The sequence below is a fragment of the Phodopus roborovskii genome, unplaced genomic scaffold (assembly GCF_943737965.1).
Source record: "Phodopus roborovskii unplaced genomic scaffold, PHOROB, whole genome shotgun sequence".
In the NCBI taxonomy this organism is placed as follows: Eukaryota; Metazoa; Chordata; class Mammalia; order Rodentia; family Cricetidae; genus Phodopus; species Phodopus roborovskii.
The window spans coordinates 38,268-65,317 of record NW_026125288.1 but is presented as its reverse complement, the minus strand read 5'-3'; the positions used below and the strand labels follow the sequence as shown (position 1 = coordinate 65,317).

General features: G+C 40.0%; 2 pseudogenes; one reads left to right on the top strand and one right to left on the bottom strand.

The window, feature by feature from the left end:
• Nucleotides 1-18,683: 18,683 nt before the first annotated feature.
• On the bottom strand, nt 18,684-19,659 carry LOC127234057 (glyceraldehyde-3-phosphate dehydrogenase-like; annotated as a pseudogene).
• Nucleotides 19,660-23,761: 4,102 nt separating this feature from the next.
• Nucleotides 23,762-25,837, top strand: LOC127234051 (60S ribosomal protein L10-like; annotated as a pseudogene).
• The last annotated feature ends 1,213 nt before the right edge of the window (nt 25,838-27,050 follow it).

Sequence of the window (27,050 nt, the reverse complement as noted above, 5' to 3'; positions counted from 1 at the left end):
TTTTAAAGTACCTTGAAGAGGAGAGACTAGGTATGAGAACATATATTTTTAAATTTTATGTATTTTTCTCATTTGTTAAAGTGGAAATTTCTATGTAATTACTTAAATGCAATTTAAAAATTTCTAGACATAATAGGAATGATTTGAGTAGAACTCTGAAGAAAGCAAGTGGGCTGAAAGGCTTCTGTGCAGGGACTGAAGATATTAAACTTCCTATGTCATAAGTACAGCTTTCTCAACATTCTTAATAATGTTTGACATTGCAGAATGAAAATGCAGTCATCACAGGGTTCAAAAAATCTACTTGCAAAAGATTATAATGGCTGTACATATAAGATATACACATATATGGTATATATGAAGAATTAAAGTGCTAATAATCACAACTTCTGAGAATAGATTAGTGGGCTACCTTTCAATAAGAAATGCTGAACCTGCAATCTTACTGGCTCACAGTCCAAATTTAAGCATTCTCCTTAGCTAGAATTATACTCCCTGAACATATTTGAGAGACATCTCTAATTTGGAAAGCTGTATGAAGGCATGGATAAGCTCTTGATTTTGAAATCATTGTTACTTCATAAGCATCTATTAGTCTTGATTACCTTGACACTACTTAGAACAGATGTATGAAAATCAGAAACCCACCACTTCAATTATTTTCATCTTATTCTGATACAGTTATTTAGTTGAAAGCCTATTTAATGAGTGTGAGAGAATGATACATGTTAATAAACATATACGTGTTCTTTCTATCTTAAAGTGTCTTTAATTGAATGAAATGCTCATGGCCCTTGAGTAAATGCATCTTGTAATGAAATATCACCCCTGTCTAATATGAGATGCTAAGTTCATACAATCAGTTGTTATTCTATTGTCAAGTCAATCAGGCAAAATTCTTTACTCAAGGTGGAGACAATTGTTAAGAATCTAATATGTGAAAGACGCTTGCTAGAAACAGACATATCTTATAATAATAATAATTATTATTAAATTAAATGTTTTTGGTAACTGCATAAAGACTTCAGATGGTTTTGTTGTATTTTAAACAACAACGAAATTTTAAGTTACGGTATAGATATTAATTTTTATACATAATAATACTACACTATGAGAACATAATTTTTGTTTGCATTGGGAAATGAAACTTTCATGTCACTTGCCTTATTATGACAATCGTTTTGTGGTGTGATCTACATATGGATCTGAACTTCTCCAGGTTATGCCTGTACTTCAAAGAAAGCAGTTAACAAAATTGTCATCCTTATACACACAGAACAGCAAGAGTTGGAAGAAAGCTAAATCTTTACACATGCAAGAAAATCCATAATTATTTATGAAAATCTTAATAAAACCTCTGCAAGGAAAAATACTGTTTGTTATGTAAGGAACTAACCTAGAGGGAGAGAAATCATTGTATGAAGGATGGACTGAATGAAGCCTTTGGGCATGTAGAGCGTGGGTAGGAATGAGGGAAACACAGGATTCAGGAAATACTCCTTGCCTGTCTTAGTTAAGGTTTCTATTCCTGTGAAGAGACTCTATGACCATGACAACTCTTATAAAGGAAAAACATTTAGTTGAGGTGACAGCTTCCTATTCAGAAGTTTCATCCATTATCATCACACCGGGGAGCATGGTGGCATGCAAGCAGACATGGTGCTGCAGAAGGAGCTGAGGGTCCTACATCTTATCTCACAGGCATCAGGGAGTGGTCTGGGACACTGGGCATGGCTTGAGAATATATGAGACCTCAAAGCCCACTTCCACAATGATACACTTGCTCTATCAAGGTCACACCTACTCCAACAAAGCCATACCTCTTAATAGTGCCACTCCCTTTGGGGGGCATTTTCTTTCAAACCACCACAATGCCTCCTGATCTTTGCCTGTATTCATTGAGCATAAATAAGTGCTGTAATATAGAATGTAGGATCAATTATAAATATTGGCCTTGTAATGATGTCTTCTACAATTTAGATATCTAGCTATGCAAAAGAGACTGCAATCAACATGTTCCAATCTTAGTAACAGTTTCTCTTTAGTGAAATCCGATTTCAGCTCATATGTTGAAGGGCTCTTCAAGGGCATACTTGTCCCATTGGCACACAGTCAAGTTAGTGGATCAGAGCTGACTCACCCTCTGAATTAGTAGCCATACAAAACTCCTTTGTACTGAGAAGTACATGTCAACCCAGTTAGCTTTCATGGATGTTTTTAGAGTTGGAGTTCTTATCTTAAACTATCAGAAGTTCAAGATAAAAATGAACCACAAAATTCTCAAATGTCACACACATAGAAAGATTATTTTGTCTCTAAATGGTTGATCACATTTGAAATCCTCACATTTAATTAGTTGTTTATGTATGTGTGTATATGCAATGTTCTTGGCACATTTACGTAGAAGAGAAAGAGGAGTGGGGGGGGGGATAAACATGGTCAAGGCTGATGTTAATTTGTTTCTGGTGGGCATTGGCTTGCTTGGTTGGAAGGCAGTGGTTCTGGATCTATGGATAATCAGTATGGGATGATTTACTACTATAGCATGTTTTCTTGGACCACCAGCCCCCAAATCATGACACGGAGACTTATTATTAGTAATGAATGTGTGGCCTTAGGTTAGGCTTGTCCCACTAGCTCTTATAATTTAATTTTACCTGTTTCTCTTCATCTACATTTTGTCTTGGAGCTTTATTTATTTACCATTTTTCCCCCATTCTGTTGTCCTGCTTTCCTGCTTCCTCTGTATCTGTCTGTTTGGTGTCTGCCTGGCTGGCTGGTTCCAGGATCTCTCTCTCTTTCTTCTTCTTTCTGCAGCTTAGATTCTCCCTACTACTTATTCTTTCTGCCCTCAAGCCCTGACTATTTCTCTAGTGTCCCGTTATTTGCCATTCAGCTTTTTATTAGAACCAGCAGGTGCCTTAGGCAGGCCAGGTGAAACAGCAGCCCATCTTTACATGGTTAAATACAGAATAAACAAATGCAATACATCTTTACATAGTTGAACAAATATTCCATAAAAACTTACAGCTTGGGAGAAGAATCTTTAGTTTCAGGTTATCTCATTTTTACTGAATCATGGTTGCAAACTCTTAAATAGCACAGATCATGGGCCAAGCCTTGAATGTTCTCCAAATTCACAGTAGCATGGCCTAGAAAGCTGAAGAAGACAGTGATGCCTTCACTCTATAGTTCCTCAGTATTTCAGTCATTGCTATGGACCGTGTTGGTTCCCTAACCTACAGGTTGTATAGTACAAGGTATACTTCCTGCATATTCTCTGCTCAATGAACTCTTTCCTAAGTGTCTCTACAAAAAATGTTCTAGATTTACCTTTTATCCTTCACAAAATGTTTGTGTCCATTGTAATCGTTAGTGTTCTTGAACTGAGAGAAGAAGCCTATGACCTACATCTCAGGGCCTTCTTGGGGATCCACATGGTCCATCATTATTCCTTAAAAATAGAAGGCGATCCTGGAAATCATCCACTTCCAGGTAGTGTGGCCAGGTGTGCTCATTGGGAAGTGTTAAAATACAGATTCCCAGACCCAGATACCACTTTCCCAAATCAGAATCTCTTAAATAAGACTTGAGAATCTATATTTAAACAAGTTTCTCTGGTGGTTTTAAGCCATGATGAATGCTGCAAAGTATAGTGCTTTGGGGTTGAGTTTTAATTTGGGATTCTCATTTGTGAGCGTGTAGTGTTCTAATATGGATAGTAAGTAAGCTTGCCTCCAATGCAGGAGAGACAAATAAACAGGGAAAATAATGCCCTGTAGGATGCTTTAGAATATCTTTATTCTTCAAAAGCTTACCTAAATGTCAAAGACATCCTTCAGTTTTTTGGAAGCCAAATTGGAAGTATGTCAAAGGCCAAATGGCTTTCTTGTTGGGAATGAAGTGCAGGGCATGGATGCTTGCATAGCATTATGTATTCGGTGTAATCTGATTCTGCAAAGAACAATCTTTATTTATAGCAGTGCTGGTTGGTGCAGCAATCTCAGCAGCCACAGGAAGATGAAATATCGACTGACAAACTGTTGCTTGTTTTTTTGTAGGTAACAGCTGATGAGTGGATTTGAGGAATATTTATAATTACTCTGCTCATGTCTGTTTTATTATAGTCTGAGAAATAATTAAATTGCTTAAATTGATGGTAAGAAATGATCAAAACTGAGAGGAAGATTTGGCTTTACTAAGAAACAAACTCCATTTTCCAGGGAACCATTTTATTATTTTCTTGAAGGCATACGTGCCATTATTTATAAGAGATACTGCTTTGTAATTTCTTATGATGTCTCTGTTTGACTTTGGATCTAGGTAGTAGAGGCTTGAGAAACTACGGATGTGTTCTTTCATATTTTTACATGTGTTCAAAGGATTTGTGTTGATTTTATTTTACAGATGTTGGGCAAATTCACTAGTGATGTAATCTAGGCCTGGGTTTTTTATTTGTAGGAAACATAGATTGCTGTTATAATTTCTTTACATTCTGAATAGACTTTTCTATTCAGAATGTTTGTGACCTCTACATTACTTTGTCTCTGTGAAGTTTGCATATTCTAGTTATTTTAAATAGATGGAATCATATAGTACTATTTGTCTGACTAATAACTGACATGTCTCATTGTAAGAACTGTGCATAAGCCAGGCCAGGCAGTGCCGGCTATGATGCTAGAACAGAGAGAAAGAGACAAAAGACCAAGAACTCAGACTCACTTCCATCTATAGAGCTTGTTAGAGACCAGCCTGTACTCCTACTATCACAATTTATTTATAAATTTTTAGTATAATTCTTTTAGAAGGTAATTGACTTGAAAATATAGTCTTTTCATTTTTGTAGTGTCATTGAAGTACCAAGTTTTATATGTTAATGTTGTCAATTATTTCCTTTCTTTTAGCTTGTACCATTACTGTCTTGCCTAAAAAGTCTTTGCCTAGTCCAAGGTCACAAAGCTGTTCTTCAATATGACTTAACCTTTATATTAGGTGTATGGTGCACTATGGATTGAGTTTGGAGCCTAGTATGTGTGTGTGCTGTTAATTGCTTGGATTTTGAGGCACACATATGTCCAATTGCCCCAGCATCCTTTATTGTATAAACTGAGTTCTCCTACATATTGGATATGCACCTTTATCAAAAGTCAATTGACTTTGTGTGTGTGTGTGTGTGTGTGTGTGTGTGTGTGTGTGTGTGTGTGTGGTGTGTGTGTGTGATATGTGATATGACATATTTCTATCAGGATAAATGGCTAAACATTGGTCCAGTCCTGCTGTCCATTTTCTTCTTAAATCAGTATTATGCTGCCTTGTGATGTAACAGTAAACTTTGAAGCTACATAGTTAGCTCCTCCAACACTGTTCTTTAAAATTGTATTGGCTCTCTTAGGTGCTTTGCATGGCTGACAGTGTTAGGAATAAGTTGGCAATTGCCTCAAGACAATCAGATGGTATTTTTAAATAAAGACTACTTTGAATGAATATAAAAATTGAAGAAGAATTACTATGTTAATGGTATTTAGACCTTCACTCTGCACACATAGACTCTTCCTTCATTTACTGACTTCCTTTACATTTTCTTGTGGCAATGCTCTATATCTCTTTGTGTACAAATCTTGTACTTGTTAAATGTATTTCTAAGTATTTTAATTTTTTGTTCCAATTATAAATGTATTGTTGTGGGAACTAACTACAGTCTATAAGAACTATTTTAATACTTTCCCAAAGGTGATACTCCAGTGTGCTAGTTAGATTTTTGACAAGATGACACAAGCCATAGTCATCTGGGAAATGGGAAAATCAAGTGAGGGGTTGTTTCTATCAGACTGTGCCATGGACATGTCTGTAGAGCATCTCTTGATTGATGTGGAGGGCTCAGCCTGCTGTGGGTGGTACTACCTCTGGGCATGAGTTAGGAGTTGTACAAAGAAGCAAGTTGAGCAAGCCATGGAGAGCAGTCTCATAAGCAGCCTGCTTCAGCTCCCCTTATGATGGACCACAAACTGGACAGTGAAATAAATCCTTTCCTCTCTAACTTGCTTTTGGTCATGGTGTTTAGTCACAACAAAAGAAACCACACAAGGACACCCGGTGAGCTATTTAGAGTACCATTAAATGATGACACATTTTTAAAGGTACCACTATCTCCTCATCTCACTGTGAACCTACTTTCTATCTGAAGAGTTTTGGGAGAACTGTCATTCACAGCATGTATGTATGTATGTTTTGAATATGCCCTGTTTACCTTTTGGAGGTATTAACTAAAATGGTGTATCAGATTTACAATCCCATCAAATTGTGAGTTTAGAAAGTTTATATCTTTTAGCTATAAGTTGGATGTTTTGGACCAAGTTGCATTTGTCCACTATTCTACTCTCAAAGGGCTCAGCAATCTGTTTATGTGGTATTTTCTTTGTATCTTATGTATATTTGTAGAAATAATGTCTCCCCATAGAATTGTGAACACTTTGCATTTTAATTAGGTGGTAGGAGAATGGACACTTTTTAATTCATGCCACATATTCTCTGTGTAGAAAGGTTGTGTAGATGTTGTCCATGTGGATGGGGACCAGGAGGATTGTGGTACAAATAGTCCATGGAGGCAGGGATCATTCATTCTGCCATATTTTTGCTTCCTGCCCATTGGGTACTGACGGTCCTCTAGCTGAACCAATGGGCTCTGATTTGAAGCCTCCACAAAGTCACATGGACACTGCCATGGAAACGGGAGCCATCTTTTAATGAGTCAGGTTCCCCAGACTGACTTTCAAGTATTTGTGTCTTCACCACATGAGTATCATGGGCAGCTTGGGGAAAATAAACTTCATGTCTTCTTTATATGGTTACATTATGCAGTCACTGTTACATAGTTGTGTACTAGGTTGTTAGTGGAACATTCCAAAAAGTGATCTTTCTGTAGTAAGTGGGACATAATGGAATAGCTCTTCTCTAATCCTGGCATTATCCTCACTTCAAAGAGAGGAGAGGGGATAATTAGGACTTTTTCCTACCTCTGCTTTCTGTAGTCCTTGGAGAGGAAGGCTCTTTTATTATATCCTATACCCCTATGAGCAGAGCTTGTCAGATTGTTATGGATGGGAGGAAAACTGTATAACACCAAAGGAGGAAGGCTGTAGAGGCTAGGGCTTCCAGGTTTTATTTTCCTTTATGGTCTTTGGTACACTCAAAAGAGAAATGAAGAATTACAGAAATTTGCTGTGAAGCATCTTAAATTGTGTTCTCTGATCTGTTTTAAAAAAGAATTGGCTATTACTATGTTTTATGCAGTACTATGAATAATTTACATATATTAACTTATTTAATCCTCATGGAAACCCTTTTATAGATGAAATGATTGGCCCACAGAAAGGAAAAAGTTAGGCAATTAGCTTGAGATTATTTCACTAGCCAAATATGCAATTGGAATTTGATCAAGGTCTTATTCCGGAGAACTCAAATTTTCTGAAATACTATAGATTGAAATTCAGTGTTGACTCCATCATTTCTCCTGATATTTTCTTGCAGCTTTCCAAGGAATTATTCCTTGTATTCTTATGGTCTTAAAAGATACTTTGGAGGCAACCAAAAGAGTATCTGAAGTAATTTCTTTGAGTGTCTTAGTTAGGGTTTCTATTGTGATAAAACACCACAAACAAAAGCAGTGTGGGGAGGCAAGGCTTATTTTATCTTTTCAACTTTCCATTAATACTCTATCACTGGGGGAAGTCAGGACAGAAACTCAAGGCAGTAACCCTGGAAGCAGCCACTGAAGCAGAAGCCATGGAAGAAAAAGGCTGCTTACTGAATCTCTATGTCTTGCCCAGCCTGCTTTCTTATACAACTTGGAACCACAATTCCAAGGATGGCACCAACCCCTGTGTGTTGGCCCTTCTCTTAATAATCATTAATAAGGGGAACACACAACAGACATTCCTACAAGCCAACCCAGTAGAAGCATTTTCTCATTTGAGGTACCTCTTCCCAGATAACTGTAGCTTGTGTCAAGTTGAAAAAACAAAACAAAACAATTAAACAACAACAACAAAAACCCCAAAACATTGAAACATTCAAAGTGCTGAAATGTTTTAGTTATTTCAGAATATTCCAAGTCGTAATTTTTTCCTTGAGTGCTGGGAGTTACACATGAGACATTCTTTGTACTAGACTGGTAACAAACTACCCTCCTAATCTTCTGGGATGAGACTTTTGTCACAAGATGGTTGTTATTTGTTTCTGAGAGGTGAAGAGTGGATAGAACCCTGTTGCTTCACTCTGCCTTTTTATGAAGTCACTCTCACCTCAGCTATCTTATATGTCAATCACTGGTCTATATGTATTTATATATGTAAATGCTTACGGCCTCTCAGTCACATTCCTTTTACTTTATAGAAATATTTTTTTTCTACTATACTGGATTTTCCTTGAGTAAGGTACACTGTTACGACAGTTTTGGTTGGTTTTGTTTGGAAGACGGGAGGTGGAGATGCTGCTTTATGATGCATGATGGACTCATGCCATTCATTATAACAGGACAATGACAACAGAGGAGTCTAGGTCTCCTGGCAACCTGGGCTGCTTAACTGGCACAGTGATGTGAGAGAGAAAGAGACCTCTCTACAGAAGCTAATGGGCTCTTTCTGGTTTTTCTTTCTGAAGCTAAACATCTGTCCCAAAGATTTAGTTTGAGGCATTCAAAATGATACATTTTAGTGTCAACAACTTTTACAAATATAACCAATTTCATACAGTTCAAAACAAATAGGCATGCTTGTTTGTTTTTTAATTGACTTTTACAGCCTACTACCTGATACTGTACTGTTGAAGAGGAGTGTTCCAAGAAGGGTGCAAAAATGATTCAGGCCAATTGAGAAATCCTCAGTTCTGAGTAGGAGACATGGAGCAGAGGATTAAATATGGAGAAGTTGTCAGTTCCTCTGTGGTAGCTTGAATAAGAATGTCCCACATGGACTCAGATGTTTGAATACTTAGTCTCCAGTTGGTAAGCTGTTTGGGTGGGTTTAAGATGAATGTCTGTCAATGAATTACATTGAGATCGGACCTCTGGGCTGTATTTCTATTTTAATTATGATGTGAGTGACTCACCTAAATTGGGTCTGATGCCAGTGGGAGGAGCTTACAGTCTTGTCAGGGATTTGTTTAGAATTATTATGATGCTACAGAAAGAGTAGTTTTTGTAAAAGATAAGCTATAAACTGTGGTGATGGGCTGAGATAAAACTGCAACTATTTGGAAGCAGTTTAGAACACATTAGGGGAAGCTTCAGAATGTGAACCCCAACTTTCTCACTTCCCTGGTATGATGGTCAAGGCTTTCTAAGCCTACAAGTCTGTAAAATATAGAGCATGATGCTAACACTAATGGTTTGGTCCTACAGTTAGAATCTGAGCTAGTACTTCAGCAATTGGCACAGTTGGTAGTACTTCTGCAGAATTAAATGCTGGCTATTTTAATTTATTTGGATGTCAGTGTCTCGAGGTGATACATTTATGCTATATTTATATATCTTAAACCTTCCTTTAGAATTGATGGCAAAAAGTATGTTTTGTACACATCTATTTGGGCCAAATGGGGAGATACCTTGTTTGAATGACTGGCCCACAATACATAGTTTACTGCAGTCATACTCAGGTGTGCTAAGGAGTTGCTCCAGACCTTCTGGTAAGGGCAGACCTTGACAGCTTCTGTGGCAGCACTCTGTAACCTCGCAGACAGGCATGTGAGACTCTGCTTCTGCCATGGGGAAGAAAACCCTCAGAACTTTCTGAAAACCATGAATCCTCTGTCCTGGAAAGATCCAGCTGTAAGGAAAGATAAATTAGGGAGACAACACTCTGCCCCCTTTTCTCTGGAAGTTCCGTATGTACTAGTACTTCAGAGAGGAGATGCACTGGAGGACTTGGGCCTGTGGATATAGCTTATAACATGTCAGCTCTGCCTGGTATTTGGGCTCTAGAGTTCACTTTGCAACTCTAGTAGCCCCTTTTCACAGTGATGGTGTTAAATAAAACAAAACAGCAATCTTACTGGAGAATCATTGAGTTTCAGATATTTGAATTCACTGTTTGTCTATTGGAAAGCCACTTAGATTCCTGGAATGAGGGCTCACTTGTAAGAAAACACTTCAGAGAATGTTGGAAATGTTAGCATACAATGAAAGTCAAATGTCTAGTACCTTGCCTGTGAGTTATGATAAGCATAGGAGTGGCTGTTTCCAAATCACATAATTCTGGCTTATTATATTTTTCTTAGAATAGCATTTCAACTGAATTGTTCTTCTGTTTTCTGTGCCACTCCATGCATTTGTCTTTGTCTGTGAGTCTCTGGATGTCTTTCATATGATGTTCATTGTTAGTTTCACTACATTTGAATAGAGTTAAGTTTGGGGAAATGCTCATGGAATGAACTGATGAAACTAGTGGGAGCTAAAACTATATTGTTATTTTTAGAAAAGGATTTTTAAGAATATGAATGTAACCCACAACCATGATAAAAGGCATCAATGATCTAACTCTGAACTCTGAAGTGTTTGTGTGTGTGTGTGTGTGTGTGGGTGTGTGTGTGTGTGTGTGTGTGTGTGTGTGTGTGTGTGTGTATCACTGGAGGGGGTAGGCTTTGAGATTTTGAAACACTTGTGTCATTCCCTGTGTATTCTAACCTCTATGCTTATGGATCAAGATGTACTTTCTCAGCTCCTGCTCTAGTTCCCTGCTGCCATGCCCTCACTCAGCCATCAGAAATGCTAACCTAACCCTTGAACTGTAAGCCCAATTAAACTCCTCCTTTTATAAGTTGCCTTGGTTATAGTGTTTTATCATATAAATAGGAAACTAAATACATATGGGCATGCAAAATAATCATCCCTTCTTCTTTCAAGATAACAAGCATGCTACAAAACTCATGTATAAGATCAAAGTTACATATCAGGAAAGCAAGGAGCTACTCACTGAGGAGGCATAGATAAAGAAGGCAAGAGGGGAGCGTTTGCCAGGCAGTTGGCTATTTTGTCTAAATAAGAGGCAGGTAACATTGTTCTGGCTGCTTTTCCTTGAAGAGGACACCAGGCACAGGCAAACAGAATGGTGGGTAGTCAGAACAGTGGAGAGTGATGGTGAGGCAGTACCTGGGACAGCTCTCCATGAAGCAGAACTCCTAGGCTCATGCCACATGCACTAGTAACCCCCACAGAGCACTTTAGGAGAGCTCTAAAAACGTCACATACTAACTCAAATCACCTAAGTGGTCCTTTAGGCCTACCAAGGGAGAAAGAGAGAAAGATTTCTATTTTATAACCTTTTTTTCAAGCTTGATACATGGGAATTTGCAATACACTTAATGTTTATAACACCAAAATTCACTTGGCGAAGTCTGGGTATTAGAACTCTTAGATTCTATTTTTAGTGCCTTCAGTGATCTAGGCAATTCCAAGAAAATCCATTACTAGGAAAGTTGTACAAAGTTCCTGGTGTTCATCTCAGTACTGTCTAGACTCTCATTACTTTCATTTTATTGTGTGCTCATAAAACAGATGACAACAGATAGCAGGCTCCTCTCCAATAATAGAAGCAGTCTGTCCAGGTTTCTCTCTGTCACCCAAATCCTCTACCTCTCTGGGACTCCACCATGTTTCTGGAGGGCTTCTCATTCCCTTCTAGCCATGGTGGCCTCTTTCATGGTATCAGGACACCTTGCATTTAAAAACTTTGCACTCAGAAATTAGAATGTGTCATTAGCATTTGCATATTCTGTTTTGGAAATTGGGTTAAAAGGTGTTTTATGATTAAGAAATTGAGGTGCTACATCCAGTAACTTATGGAAACAGATGCAGTGACCCACAGCCAAGCACTGGGCCGAGCTCCTGAAGTTCAGTTGAAGAGAGGGAAGAGGGATCATATGAGCAAGGAAGGTCAAGATCATGATGGGGAAACCTGCGGAGACAGCTGACCTAAACTAATGGGAGCTCACAGACACTGCACTGACAGCTGGGGATCCTGCATGGGAATAAACTAAGCCCTCTGAATGTGGTGACAGTTATGTGGCTTGATATACTGGATGGGGAGGGGGGAAGCTGGATGTAGCACCAGGATCTATTCCAGATGCATGAACTGGATTTTTGGAGCTAATTCCTTATGGTAAGATACTTTGCTCAACCTTGATATGGTGGGAAGGGGCATGGCCCCATAGAGAGAAGCTTGCTTAGGTCACTTAACATTGCATTATGATAACTAATGTAGACATGCCTTGGAGTATACAGGAGGGATATGTGTATAGCTTGTATGTAGGTACAGTGTAATTTTACAGGAGAATCTGTACATCCACAGATTTTGATATTGATGTTTTGGTATCCTGTGAGTGTGCTCTGTGTGTGTCAAGTGATAACTTTACTTGAGTGTTCATAAGGGTGTTGTTTATAATCCTCAAAATTGGAAATATCCCAAAGCCTAGACATTGAAGAACAGGTAATTAATGTGGTTATTATATAATTAACTATTATTTGGCCTCAGAAATAAATGAAACTGTGACACAGTAGCATGGATAAACTGAGAAGATCATGGTAAGTGAAAGGCTTCAGACATAAATGCCATGTATTATATATTCTACTTTCAGGAATTGTAAATGGAAAAGACAGAGAGAGAGATGGCAGATTAAGAGTTATTAGGCACTTGTGGGTGTGAAGAATAGAGATTTGTTCCTGATGAATACAGGGCTCACTTTGGGGGTAAGGAAGGCCCTGGATGTAGAAAGTAATGAAGGGCACACAAGGGGAAGGCACTGAGTTTCATTAAATTGTTCCTCAGGAGGGCGAATTTTATATAGAATTTCACTAAAATTCTAAGGAAAAGTAAAGCAAAACAACAACAACAACAAACTAGAACCAAAACTCCCCTAAAGGCCTGAGTTTAGCTAATAATGTGCTTGCCTTGCATTTCTGAGGCCCTAGAATTCATAGGATTGCACAAGCTAGACCTGGTGGGGTACCTCTGTAATGCTAGCAGTTGGACATCAGAAACAGGAGGATCAGAAGTTCAAGGTCATCTGTGGCCATATAGAGTCCAAGGCCAGCCTAGACTACATAAACCCTGGCTCAAAAACAAAAACAGGAAACCTGCTCCAAAATAAAACAGTTTCTTCCAGACTCACAATATAGAGACTATACAAAAAGAACTATGTTTCTCTGGCAGTGTGAATTGGATCCTTTGCTCTATCTCTGAAACTAAAATATAAGTGAATACATACCATGTTCCTCTTTTTGTGACTGGGTTACCTCATTCAGGATGGTTTCTTCAAGTTCCATCCATGTACCTGCAAATTTTAAGATACCATTGTTTTTTTCTGCTGAGTAGTATTCCATTGTGTAGATGTGCCACATCTTCTTTATCCATTCTTCAGTTGAGGGGCATCTAGGTTGTTTCCAGGTTCTTGCTATTACAAATAATGCTGCTATGAACATAGTTGAACAGATGTCTTTGTTGCATGGAAGTAGATCACTTGGGTATTAAGAGGGGAATTGCAGGGTTCTGTGGTAGACTGACTGTAACGAGTACGGTTTTTCTGCCCGCTGCTGCTGATCTTGTCCCGCCGCCATGCCGCCAGCCCCAAATAATACACAGAGACTTTGTATTTGGTACAATACTGTTGGCCCGGTTACTTGTTTCTTATCGGCTAGCTCTGCCTTTAATTATGAACCCATTTCTGCTGATCTATGTATTTTCACATGGGGGCCTCCCTTCCGGGGAGGCGGCTTCGGGAGGCGTCAGCAGCACTCTCCAGACTCTCCATCTCGACTCCCCCTTACTACTTCCTATTTCCTCCTTGTCTCCTAGTCCCTCCTATCTTCCTTTCCTATTGGCCAACAGTGCTTTATTATTAACCAGTATGAGAAACATACAGAATGACCTCTCCCATCAACTGACTCCCATTTTCCTGAGGAAACGCCATACTAATCTCCAAAATGGCTGTACGAGTTTGCACTCCTACCAGCAGTGGAGGAGTATTCCCCTTTTTCCATATCCTCTCCAGCCTAAGCTGTCATTGGTGTTTCTGATTTTAGCCATTCTGACAAGAGTAAAATGGTGTCTTAGTGTTGTTTTGATTTGGATTTCCCTGATAGCTAAGGATGTTGAATACTTTCTTAAGTGTCTTTCAGCCATTTTGGATTCCTCTATTGAGAATTCTCTATTCAGTACTATACCCCACTTTTTAATTGGATTATTTGGTGTTTATTTGACTAGTTTCTTGAATTCTTTGTATATTTTGGAGATCAGCCCTCTGTCAGAGGTGGGGTTGGTGAAGACCTTTTCGCAGTTTGTGGGCTGCCCTTTGGTCTTGTCCACTGTGTCCTTTGCCTTACAGAAGCTTCTCAGTTTGAGGAGGTCCCATTTATTAATTGTAGATCTCAGTGTTTGTGCTACTGGTATTATGTTCAGGACTTGGTCTCCTGCACCAATTTGTTCAAGGGTACCTCCTACTTTCTCTTCTAAGAGCTTCATTGTGGCTGGATTGATGTTGAGGCCTTTGATCCATTTGGACTTAAGTTTTGTGCATGACAATAGATATGGGTCTATATGCAGTCTTCAGAGATTCATACAAGGTTCTTCACAGAAGGGGAAAGGGACAAGATCTCCTGAGCATATTAGGAGTGGGGGGCAGTGAGTGGAGAGTGAATTAGGAGAAAGAGAAAGGGAGGAGAGAACATGTGGGACTAGGAAGATTGAGTTTGGGGGATGAATACATGAGAGCAAGAAAAGAGATAGCATAATAGAGGGAACCATTATAGGTTTAAAGAGAAAACTGACTCTAGAGAATGTCCAGAGAGAGACCTACAAGGATGACCCCAACTAACAATCTGAGCAACAGTGGAGAGGCTACCTTAAATGCCCTTCCCTGGTAATGAGATTGATAACTAACTTATATACCATCCTACAACCTTCATCTAGTAGCCAATTGAAACAGAAGCAGACACTCACAGCTAAACAATGAACCAAATTCCTAGAATCCAGTTGCAGAGAGGGAGGAGTGATAAGAAAAGGGGGTCATGACCAGGCTACAGAAACCCACAGAGAGAGCTCATGGACCCCAACGGCTGATAGCTGGGAAACCAGCATTGGACTGACCCAGACCCCCTTTACATGGGTCTCAGTTAGAAGGCCTGGGCAGTCTAAGGGAACTCTGACAGTGGAACCAGGATGTATCTCTGGTGCACAAAGGGGCTTTGGGAGGATATTCCCAATGGCAGGATACTCCCTTAGCCTAGAGACAGGAGGGAGGGCCTATCTCCAAATGACTTGACAGATTTTGATGATCCCTCCTGGAAGGCCTTACATGCCCTGTGGAGCGGATGAGGAGTGGATAGGAGGGGGTCGGGGGGGGGGAGCATGGGAGGATGGGAGAGGAAACTGGGATCGATATGTAAAATAAGAAAAAAAAAAAAAAAAAAAGAACCATAGGCACAGAAGGAATTCCGAGAATGAGAGAAATAGTCTTCCCAGGGAAAAGCAGGAACAAGGAGTTTTATGGGAGGTTTAGAGGGAGTAAAGAGAGTGGGGAAATGGTATAATTTATTATATTATAATCTTAAAAGAGGAAATAATTAAAAAAAACATAGAGGGTAAAGAAGAGTGGCCTAGACTATAGTCTTGGTTTCTCATGTATTTGCTGTGCAAGGCTGTACAAGTTACTTGATTTCCCTGAATTTCTTTTGTAAGGTAAGTCTAGTATGATTTTCCACATTACCTCCTAGTGAAATTGTGCTGTTAGGAATGGTGCTAGACATGTGTGATTAGATTGGCCTTCTCTCAACTTAAGCTTGGTACTTGGGATATCACTGTGAGCACTAAATGATTATTGGATTAAGACTCCAAGAAATACTAAGCAGACTGTCTTTAAGTTCTCCTGGGGAAGCAAATGTGATCTGCTATAGTAAACTTATAAAGCCTTCTATAAATGAGATCAAAAGGAAAGTATTTTTGGATGATGAAGAGAAGAATGTTCTAGAAATGCTGTTCTTCATCTCATTCTTTATCTATCATGGCAGCTTAACCCCCTCAGAGACCTTAAACCAGACTTTAATCTGTGTTCCTCTTTGGTTTCCTTCATCAGCTTTTCTGCACTGAGCAGATAGATCCTCTGCTTTGTTCTGTATGTCAACTTGACCTTGGTTTAGATTCTACTTGAAGTAGTGCCCATTAGCCAGAGAGGCACCCTCCCCACATCACATGCCAGGGAAGACAGAGCTTTTGTCTCTGTCTCAGAAAATCTGTGTGTATGTGGTAAATATCCTTCAACAGCTTCAAACAAAGCCTGCGGCTTCTTTGTCAGTTTCCCAAAGACTGTGAAATACATTAGGCAAAGCTGCTTTGCCTAATGGCCTTTCTCCTTAAGAAGAGATCCTAGGGAAGATGGAGGCAGTCCTATTCCCAGGGACAGTATGAGGGAAAGAGGGAGAAAGAGAACTTTGAAAGGACTTCAGTTGCTTGAGTTAATAGAGTCTTTTCTCTAGATGATGCTAAGGGCAGAGTGAGGAGTGGTGTTCAAGGGTCACTCACCACTGGTAGAATTCCCAGGGCTGAAAGGTCACACACTGCAGGTAGGCTTCCCAGGAGTGACCCTTAGGAGGGATTTGCTTAGGGAACAGGCTCTTCAGGAGGTGAGATCATCTGCCCAGCTCCAGTGAGCCAGGACTCGAGGCAGGCCCACCCATCAGCTTTAACCCAGGCAAGGGGAGAGCATAGTCACTGGCTCCTCTGTGTCCTACATGCCTCCCCTCTCCATAAAGGAGATGACAAACCTAACAGCCCACTGACTCAGTGAGGGTGCAGAAGTCCCAAGAGGTTCATGGCTGTAGGACTGGAAGTCACTCTGCCCTTTCCTTCATTTTATTCTTGTCATAATAACTTTTAGAATGATTTTATTTCTGTGTACACATGAATGTTACATACATATATGTGTGTGTACCACATGCATACCTGGTGCTTGTGGGGGACAGAAAAAGGTAGTTGGAGACTCTGTAACTGAAATTACAGATGATTGTGACCCTGTATGTGGGTGCTCAGAACTGAGCCTGGGTCCTCTGCAAGAGTAGCAAGTGCTCTTAACCAACAAACCATGTCTCTAGCCCTCTCATAATCTCTGTCACATCATTTGGTAGATAAAATTTGGTTTCCTCCAGATTTGAAACTATTCTGAGTTTTGTAGATTTTCTTGTTATTTATATTTATTTATTTACTTACTGTTTTTAGTTGTTCTTTTGGGAGGACAGTGTATAATATCTCCTTTTTTATTCAGCAGGATTTTGTGCAAAAGTGAATGATTCCCAATTATTCACCCTAAAAGTGTCCTTGTTATGGGTATGTTGGGCCATCTCTGAAAGACAGCCATACTTATTTTACCATTTTTTGAAGCTTTCTGGTAACTTGGACCAGCAGGATAGTCTTCAGTGACAGGATCCTGAGAGAGAGGACCAGGAGATCAGAAAATAAAGAGAAGATAAGAAAGTTTGGAATTGGGAGGTCTTTCACAAGCTCTATCTTATGTCAAACAAACTTATTAAGAATTCCAGCATCTTATGTAAATTTCTAGAGAAGAAATGGAACAAAATCAGCAGAAATCATCATGCAATGGGACTAAGTTAGGAGGAGGCTAATCAAACAATGTTGCACAAGGGGAACACAGGGTATCTCAAGAGCATTATAGACCAAGGATACAGCAGCCTTGGAACTGATAACCCCAACTACTTGGTGTGGAAAAAGTTGGGTTCTAAGGATCTGAAGCAGTTAGCATATTCCTGTTTTTCTTTTCTTATTTTTTGCTTGTTTGTTTTTGTTTTTTTGGCTTGTTTTTGTTTTGTTTTGACTTGTGTTTCTCTTCTGTACTCAGGGAGAGCCTCAGTTATCATTCAGCCCTCATCATTTTAGAAACTCCCACAACATCTTTGTCAGTACAGAAGTAATTCTCCCACTGAGCTACCTTTTCCTGTCAGATGATCTGAGTCCTTTCTGCTCCATCCTGTTCCACTGAAGAAAGATGTCACCAGTCACACGCTCCTGAATTTTGTTGTGTTTGTCAAAACCTGAATCTCTCTTCATATGTTTGCTTCCAGAGTGAGAGGAGGGCCTTGACACAAATCAGCAGTATTTGGTAGCATCCTTTTTGAGTGATAGTCTCAGAACAGGGAAAGTGTCACATAAGTGTTAGGAGCAGGACTGTGTAATGCCCAACATCAGTGGCCATTTGACAAACCGTGTGGCATGCTGGCTTTCAGGGCCTCAGTGGAAGTCTTGCTTTTCTGGTGGTTATTGGCCACTCATGTGCAATGTCTAGGCCAGTACTGAGGTATGTGTGGCACTTATATAGCTGTAACTCATGCCTACTTAACCATGTGTTTAGGCATCAGGAACAAACTATTCTAAATAAGGTAGGAAACATAGAAAAGAATTTCAAAACTGCTTACAGAACCTTTCTTCTTTGCTGCAGAATTTTTTTTGGACAGGTGCTGTGAACTTTATTGATGGTACTCAAGAGAGCAGGGCTCCCCAAACCCCTTAATTCTGGGGGTCTGGGATGGAAACTGTGAGAGAGATTAGTGTGGGGGGTTGTTGGACAGGGACCGCTCAGCAGCCAGGGCCTCTCTCTTGCTCATGTCCTTGCTGGGGGTGGATGGGCTCTTATTCCTTAGAGGCCATGTAGGTCATGAGGCCTACCACCCTGTTGCTGTAGCCAAATTCATTGTCATACCAGGAAATGAGCTTTACAAAGTTGTCATTGAGAGCGATGCCAGCCCCAGTGTCAAAGGTGAAAGAGTGGGAGTCACTGTTGAAGTCGTAGGAGACAACCTGGTCCTTGGTGTAGCTCAGGATATCTTTCAGTGGGTCCTCGGATGCCTGCTTCACCACCTTCTTGATGTCATCATACTTGGTAGCTTTCTCCAGGCGGCATGTCAGATCCACGACAGACACATTGGGGGTAGAAACACAAAAAGCCATGCCAGTGAGCTTCCTGTTCAGTTCTGGGATGACCTTGCCCACAGCCTTGGCAGCACCAATGGATGCAGAGATGATGTTCTGGGAAGCCACACACCCATCACACCACATCTTCCTGGAGGGGCTATCTATCCACAGTCTTCTGGGTGTCAGTGATGGCATGGACTGTGGTCATGAGTCCTTCCACAATGCCAAAGGATGACCTTGGCCAGGGGGGCTAAGGAGTTGGTAGCACAGGACGCGTTACTGACAATCTTGAGGGAGTTGTCATATTTCTCATGGTTCACATCCATCACAAACATGGAGGCATCAGCAGAAGGGGCAGAGATGATGACCCTCTTGGCCCCACCCTTCAAGTGGACCCCAGCCTTCCCCATGGTGGTGAAGGCACCAGTAGACTTCACAACATAATCGGCACTAGCATCTCCCCATTTGATGTTGGTGGGATCTCGCTCCTGGAAGATGGTGATGGCCTTCCCGTTAATGACAAGCTTCCCGTTCTCAGCCTTGACAGTGCCCTTGAACTTGCTGTGGACAGATAGACCATGTAGTTGAGGTCAATGAAGGGGTCACTGATGGCAACAATGTTCACTTTGCCAGAATTGACGGCAGCCCTAGTAACCAGGCATCCAATACGTCCGTTTACTCCAACCTTCACCATTGTGTCTCAGAAACGAGGCTGGCACTGCACGAAAAGATGTGGCTGTCTCGAACAGGGAGGAGCAGAAAGCCCAGAATTCTGTCTTTTACTGCGATTTTTATGATGTGTTTTCTGCCTTATGTTGTACTGACTTTTTGTTTTGTACTAATTTAAGAATTACAGAAAAGTACAGTCTTTCAACAGTCATGAACTTTAACAAGATATCATTATCTGTCTGTAGAGCCAATTCAGGAACCACTATATCCTGCTACAGCTTCTTCTTCTTCTTCCTCCTCCTCCTCTTCTTCTTCAGTTTGTTTTCATATATTGAATGGTATTTTATATTTTTGTGATAATTTGTTTTAAATTTAAATTCGAAACAAGCTTGTTTTACATGTCAATCCCAGTTCCTGCACCCTCCCATCCTTCCCTGTTTCCCCCACCAACCCTCATACCATCCCCTTTCCACTCCCCAAGGAGCAGACTTCCATGGGGAGTCTTTAAAGCTGTTAGCTTCTTTTTATATCAGGCATCTTTAGCCTTTTAGCTTATGGTAGCAACATTCTTGAAAGCCAGCGATTTTACTAATCATCGGTTTGGCATGCCTGTTTCCTTATGGTTGTTTGCTTCAGAGGATGATTTGGACGGGACCGTGCCTTTAATGCATCCTGTCCAGGATTTGGAGACTGTGGCAAGCAGAACAATTATTGCCCAAGATATCTGCATCCTAATTTCCAGGACCTGTCAATCTTACCTGGCTAGAGTGACTTGGCAGTGCAGTTAAGGATATTGAGGTGGGGTGATGATTTAGATATTCTGATGCCCTCTTTATAATTACAGGAATTCCTACCATGACAGGTGGGATACAGGTGTCAACAAAGAGTTGTGGCAGCAAAAGTTGAATTTGGGGTGGGGCATAGCCATTCTATAGCATGTGGACAGTGTCTGTAAACTAGAGAAAACAATGAACAATTACTCTAGAGCGTCTAGAAACGGTGCAACCCTTCCCACAGCTTGATGCTAATCTGTCTCTGAGGCTCTGAAAAAAATTACGTGTGTGTGTGTGTGTGTGTGTGTGTGTGTGTGTATGTGTGTGTACATGCACATGGAGGGCAGAGGTCAAGGTTAGGTATCTTTCTCATTCCCCCCACCCTCTGCTTTATTTTTAAGACAAGATCTCTCCCTGAACCTGGAGCTCACTGATTCAGCTAGGCTGGCTGTGCAGTAGGTCCTGGAGAACCCCCATTGCTGTCTCCCCAGCACAGACATTATAGGTACACACCATTGATTTTAGACTTTAAATGGGAATTGCTAGTTGAACTAAGGTCCTCAGCTTCCGAGGCAGGTACTTTACTGAATGAGTTGTCTTCCTACGAATCACAAAGTTACAAATTCTTATATAGCTAATATTAAGATGATGAAAAATATGCCACCTATAATAAGAATAGTAATAATAATAATAATAATAATAATTAAATATAGACTTTAGTCAATCCTGGACATCATAAAATATTACATCTGAGGAGCCATCGCTTTAAGCAAGTTATACTATAAAAATACTGGAACATGTACAGAGTTGTACTCTCATTTCAGAGAAAACTGACTGGATAGTTTATAGCACTTCCCAACTCAATCTCAATTTTAAAAAATTGAGCAGAAGAATGATAAAAGTGAAAAGACATGTATTTTGGATATTTTTGTGCTATTTGATAGCATTTCTCCTTTTATTGAATGAAGTACAAGGTACACAATTAAAACAATAGTAAGGTAGATAGTCTAGGAATCCACTGTCAGTTTATATTTGAATATTAAATCCTGGAAAACTAAAAAACTCATTGCAAAAATATCTCCATGACAAAGGGAAACATGAAAATGTCTATCAACTGTCTGTGACAAGACAAACACTTAATTGGGAGAAATACGGAATTGTTTTAGGTCTTTACTCCACAACCAAGAATACCTTCCCATGGACTGAGTATACAAGTGGTATTGGGGGGATTTGGGGTCACAGCATTGTCTTCTCATAAAACTTGTACTGAGTCTTGGGTTCAACTTCTACTACTATATAGACGCACAAAATCAGATCACATAAGACACAAACATGAAAAGTAAATGTATTGTAACATTTATGACAATGACCTCAATTAGCATAAAGACAACAAATAATAGTCTATATCACATAAAACTTCATATCAAGTCTATAGAGATCTATTTAAAAATCAGCACTGTGCATGTTTTGCCAGGATAGCTAATTGTCAGATTACATGTAACTTAAATGACTGAAAAGTCAAGGAATATTTCTGTTTTAGCAGGGGAGTGGATCAATGCTAGCTCCTAAATAGCTTATATATCTCTTAAAAGAATACAAATTATTTATAAGGCATGAAAATATTCAGATTGATTTGTAGTGGAAATAGTTAATCTAAATTGGGAGTATTTTTTGCTGTCTGGCTTCATTAAACTATTGAAAAAAGGAGCATAAAGCAGCTTGTATCTCTTGAGGAAGATACTGCCTTTCAAAATACTTGTAACTTTTAGCTTAATAATTTCATCCTCAACAAGATAGCATAAGGAGATAGGGACACTTTTAGATCATGATGCTTTGGCTTCTCCATGGCCAGATGAGATCTGCATCAAGGCTCTTAGAATGCCAGACAAGTGTCTACCATTGTCTGGTTCTTTGTTCAGTCTCCTTTTTCCTTACTCTGAAATAAGATCTCACTACGTTTCCAAGTCTGGCCTTAAATATATAGGCCAGGCATGCCTTGTAGTGGTGGTCCTCTGGCTCAGTTCAGTTGCAACGGTAGCTGGGATTACATGCCTGTATTACAATGCCCTGCTACATAAGGCTTTTTTTTTTAAATGAAAGAATTTTTAAATGTTGAAATAAATGGTGTTAAAAATAGGAACTCTCAATTTATTTATGCCAAGTCTATTAATAATGCTGCTATTTAGAAGTATTTACAAATTTAAAAGTTAAATATTTAAAATATTTAAAATTCATTTGATATTAATGCTAAGAATTATACAAGTACTTGCTCTATAATTTTATGAATATGAACATAGCAATCATCAGATATACTAGAATTCATATATTAACTAGAGGATATAATTGGTTTATTTTGATATAAATTACAAACCATGAGTGACTTATTTTATTCTGTAAACTCAGAACATATGCTTTTCCCAGTGCTTCAAGAATATTCACATGAATAATACTACATTAAACTGTAGAGAGTATCTCCTCACTACATGTGTAAGAGAAGAAACCACGCAGGTCATATTCTCTCCACACTTCATAGAATCAGAAACAATTCACAAGGCTTACCACAGCTCAACTCCTTGGAAACTTACATGGAATTCTGTTAAGGACTTTATTGTAAAGAAGATAAATCCAAAGTACACGTAGATATGACGTGGAAATGCACTCCAACTACATCAAACACTGAACACTGCGGATATGCTATATGCAGAGAAGCAGCTGTCCCTTTAAATTATTTTTTGCTTCCACAAGAAGCAAGAAAAGTAAGATGAAATGGCCAAGGAGAAAGTAATAATCAAGTTAAAAGCACAAGTCAAGACCAAATAGTACAATGAAATTGAAAGAGGTCTTTGAAAAGACTCCGTGAATAAATGTCATTGTGGAATGACAAGCAGCGAACAAGCCTAGGACCACACACCAAGGAAACAAGGAATGATTTTGAGGATGACAAAAATATAAATTAAAACACAAACTTAGCTGGATAGTGTTGGTTAAAGAGAGTAAATACTGCCTTACCAGATGTTAAAATACTGAAGGGATGGTGCTCTCATTTTGTCAGGTGTCAAAACATTACACAATGTGGAAAATTATGGAAGATTGAAACATAAAGCCAAACGTGTGATTGTTTAACAACCTATCACTCAGAAAAAATGCTAGGTTTATGTTATGCACTGTCAGCAGCTAGAATGGAGATTAATGTGTGGACACTTGTAGTAACTGAGGGTCTGGGAATCTTTGGAACCATGTACTGAAGAAGATGTTTGATCCCAAAAGACTGACAACTGGCACTCCATAAATCCTAAAGGAGAATGTATTTGCTGTAGACAATGCTAAAGGACAAGGATGCTTCCACATTGTGAGATGACTCAGCCCGTGGCAGCCTGCGTTCTGCAGGGACTTGCCAGAGCAGCAGCCTGCCTCTGCCGCAGTAACAGTTATGTCATTACCTGTCACCGGGTGCATTTCCCCCCCGCCCACCTGTGTGACATATGCATCCCTTAAAAGTGCCTGCCAGCACAGCTCACTCTTTTGCTTCCCTTGCCATTCTTGTCTCTGTTCTGTCTGTCTGCCTGCCTCTCTCGTGTCCCCACTCCTACAAGGCCTTTTACCCTCCCCCTCTACCCATCCCCAATAAACCTCTTGCACTAACTGTGCTGTGTGCTTGTCTTTATCACTGGTTTACCTTGGCAGGGCCCACCAAACCCACTTTGCCTTTTTCCCCCTTTTCCTCTTTAATCCCATCAGGACATTTTTATAGGCTGTTTCAGCTCATTGGATATAATGTTGCTTTCTATGAATATCCTCAATATTTGATAGGAGCAGTTTCTACCTCTTCTTGTGGTGTGATAAAAATTGATTTTCATTGTGGGGAACACTTAAAAAGAATGTTCATCTAACATGACAAATATAACTAGTTCTGTTTAAGAAATCTCAGCTAATGAATTACATCAAAACATCTTTTGAATCAAAATTTTCATAACTGATTACATAAAACACTTGTGCTTACCTTGAACTATTGGGTGGTGAGCTGAGTCAGAGCCTTCTTGAGTGCTCAGACTCCTGAAGTGAAGGATGTGTAAGCTCATCTTTGCTTTTGTCTTCCGGGAGAAATATTTGACAGATGTTCATTATTTAGTTAAGTTTCATGCTGAAACACTGTTAAGTGGAAATGTGATGACATATCTGCATGGATCCCTGTGGTGTGTGTGAGTCATGATTATTTACAGTTCCACAAGGAAACACTAAGATGACAGAAATGAAGGTTTATGAAGTTTCTGTTTTCTTGGTGGTGGTGGTGGTGGTGGTGGTGGTGGTGTGTGTGTGTGTGTGTGTGTGTGTGTGTGTGTGTGTTCACGTGTATGGAGGGGCCAGAGGTTACCCTCTGTGGTTTTCTTAGGAGCATTCTACTTTGCTTTTGGGACAGGGTCACTCACTGTGACCTGGGGCTCTACAGATAATTTTAAATACTGGCTGGCAAGTGAAGCCCTCTATCTGTCTCCCCCACACTGGGATTAAAAGCCCATGTCAGCTCTCCTGAATTTCTATGTAAGCACTAAGGATCAAACTCAAGTTCTCATGCTTCTGTGTAGGCATTTTGAAGCTCATGGGACTTATTGTGCTCAACTGGATAGTAACCTCCTTCCTTTTGGTGCATCACTAATGGTCCTCTTATCCTCATTGGCTGCCTTGCCACCTGGTGCTACTAATATTATAAAGACAGGCTAAAGTCTCAACATCTGCCAAGATGTTCCTGACACAACGTTCCATGTCTTTGACTGGGGAGGGAAGGCAGGTTGATGGATTCTTTCTGTGGCCTGAAGATGGAGGTTTCTGTCCCGCCTGGTCCCACAGCTGCTTTTCCCCAAATAAACACAGCATCTCTTATCAGTGGTCCCAGACTCTCAGACAAGTATGAGGAATTCCACACTGAAGCCCTAGCTACTACCTGTATTTGTGCCAGCAACTGTATGGTAAAGAGTTATGGTAAACATAGCTTTCATATTCAGTGAAGGCCAATCTTCCCAGGTCATGCATTACATGGTAAAGAATTGTGGGGAAAATGGATTTCATATTCAAGTGGAGGCCACTGTTTCCAGGACATATTCATCCACAAGATGTTGTCCTGCCATGGGGAGGATAGGCTTCAGACCAGTATATAGGGTATTTTCCCCCAGGGCACAGTAGCTGTAGTTCACATGTCCAAGTCATCATGGCCATTCACATCAAGCTGCGTAATAAGGAACATGGGACTGAAGATCTATGAAGAGCTGAGTTTATGATCCCTGGCTGTCAGTAGATCCACATTGGGAAGAAATGAAGTATCACCAAGTTTACTGCCCATGAGTCTGAAAGCATGGTCTGAGAAGGGTAGCTATCCCTGATGGCTGTGGGGTCAAATATATCCCTAACCATGGCCTCATAGACAAGTGCTTCTAATACTGCATTCTATACCCCACCAAATAATGCTAAGTAGTCATCCTCATATCCAGTCTGCTTGAAATAACGATGGCAAGGTGAGCTGGATGCATCTTTTCCTTTTTTCCTTGGTTGGCAAGCATTCTGCTTTGCTCAGCTCAGAATTGATATTGTAAAATTTAAAGTAGAGTAGAATACCTAGAAATGATCTAAACGATACATTGATTTGTTTGCTTATTTATTTAATTAATTATTTATTTTTGTGTGCTGGGAAGCACAGGGCTTTGTCCTGCACTCAGTCTCAGTGGACACTGCTGAAGCAACAAGGTTGTGTGAGCCGCTTTGCCTCTGGTATGGGGAGTAAGTTGGAGGAGAGAGTAGGACTCAGCCAGAGATGAATGTGTGGGTGAATTGATTGGAAGGAGGTTCATAAAATTCAGCAGTCTTCAGAAGGTAGAATTGTCAGGAGGTGGCATAGGGAGTGGGTGAGAATGATGGCTGAAGGCAATGTTGAGTTTTAGTTTTGAAAACTGAATAAGAGGATAGAATCCACACTACTTTTCTCATCAGGGAGGTGTATTTGTTCATGTTTGACTGCATCAGACAAATATGGCATTCTAAGGCTGCAGCATGAACACACAATTCCAAATGTAAGACTTGGGGTTTGTTATGGTTTGGATATGAAGGTCCTGTAAAAAGTCTCAGGTATTGAAGGATTGGTCCCTGCTTGGAGTTACTCATAAAAGGAGATTGGATGGTGAAGGTGCTACTTTCAACAATGGATAAACCTATTGATGAGTTTGTGGTTGAATGGGCTGTTAGGAGATGGGGCATAGTATCAGGAGACTGGTGTACAATTGTGTTCCGGGCACTGGGGAGGCTGAGTTGCTAGTTTGTGGTCAGCCTGGGCTACATAGTAAGATTTCATCTTAAAAACAAACCTATACAGAAGGGGCATTAAGGAGCTGGGCCTCTGCAGAAGCAGTGCTTCACTTAAGGTGTGTCTTTGAGGGATATGCTCACTGCCAGATGCTTCTGGGTCAGTCTTTCCCTGCTTCTGGGACACCAAGAGGTTAACACTTTCTGACACCATGATGTTTCAGTTGTCCATAATCTAAAAGGAATGGAGCCCCTGGCATATAAATATGTTAACCAGTTTCCTTACCCCTTAAAATGATTTCTCAGTTATTTTGTAACATCAATAAAAGCCACTAACACTGCATGGGCAATGCCC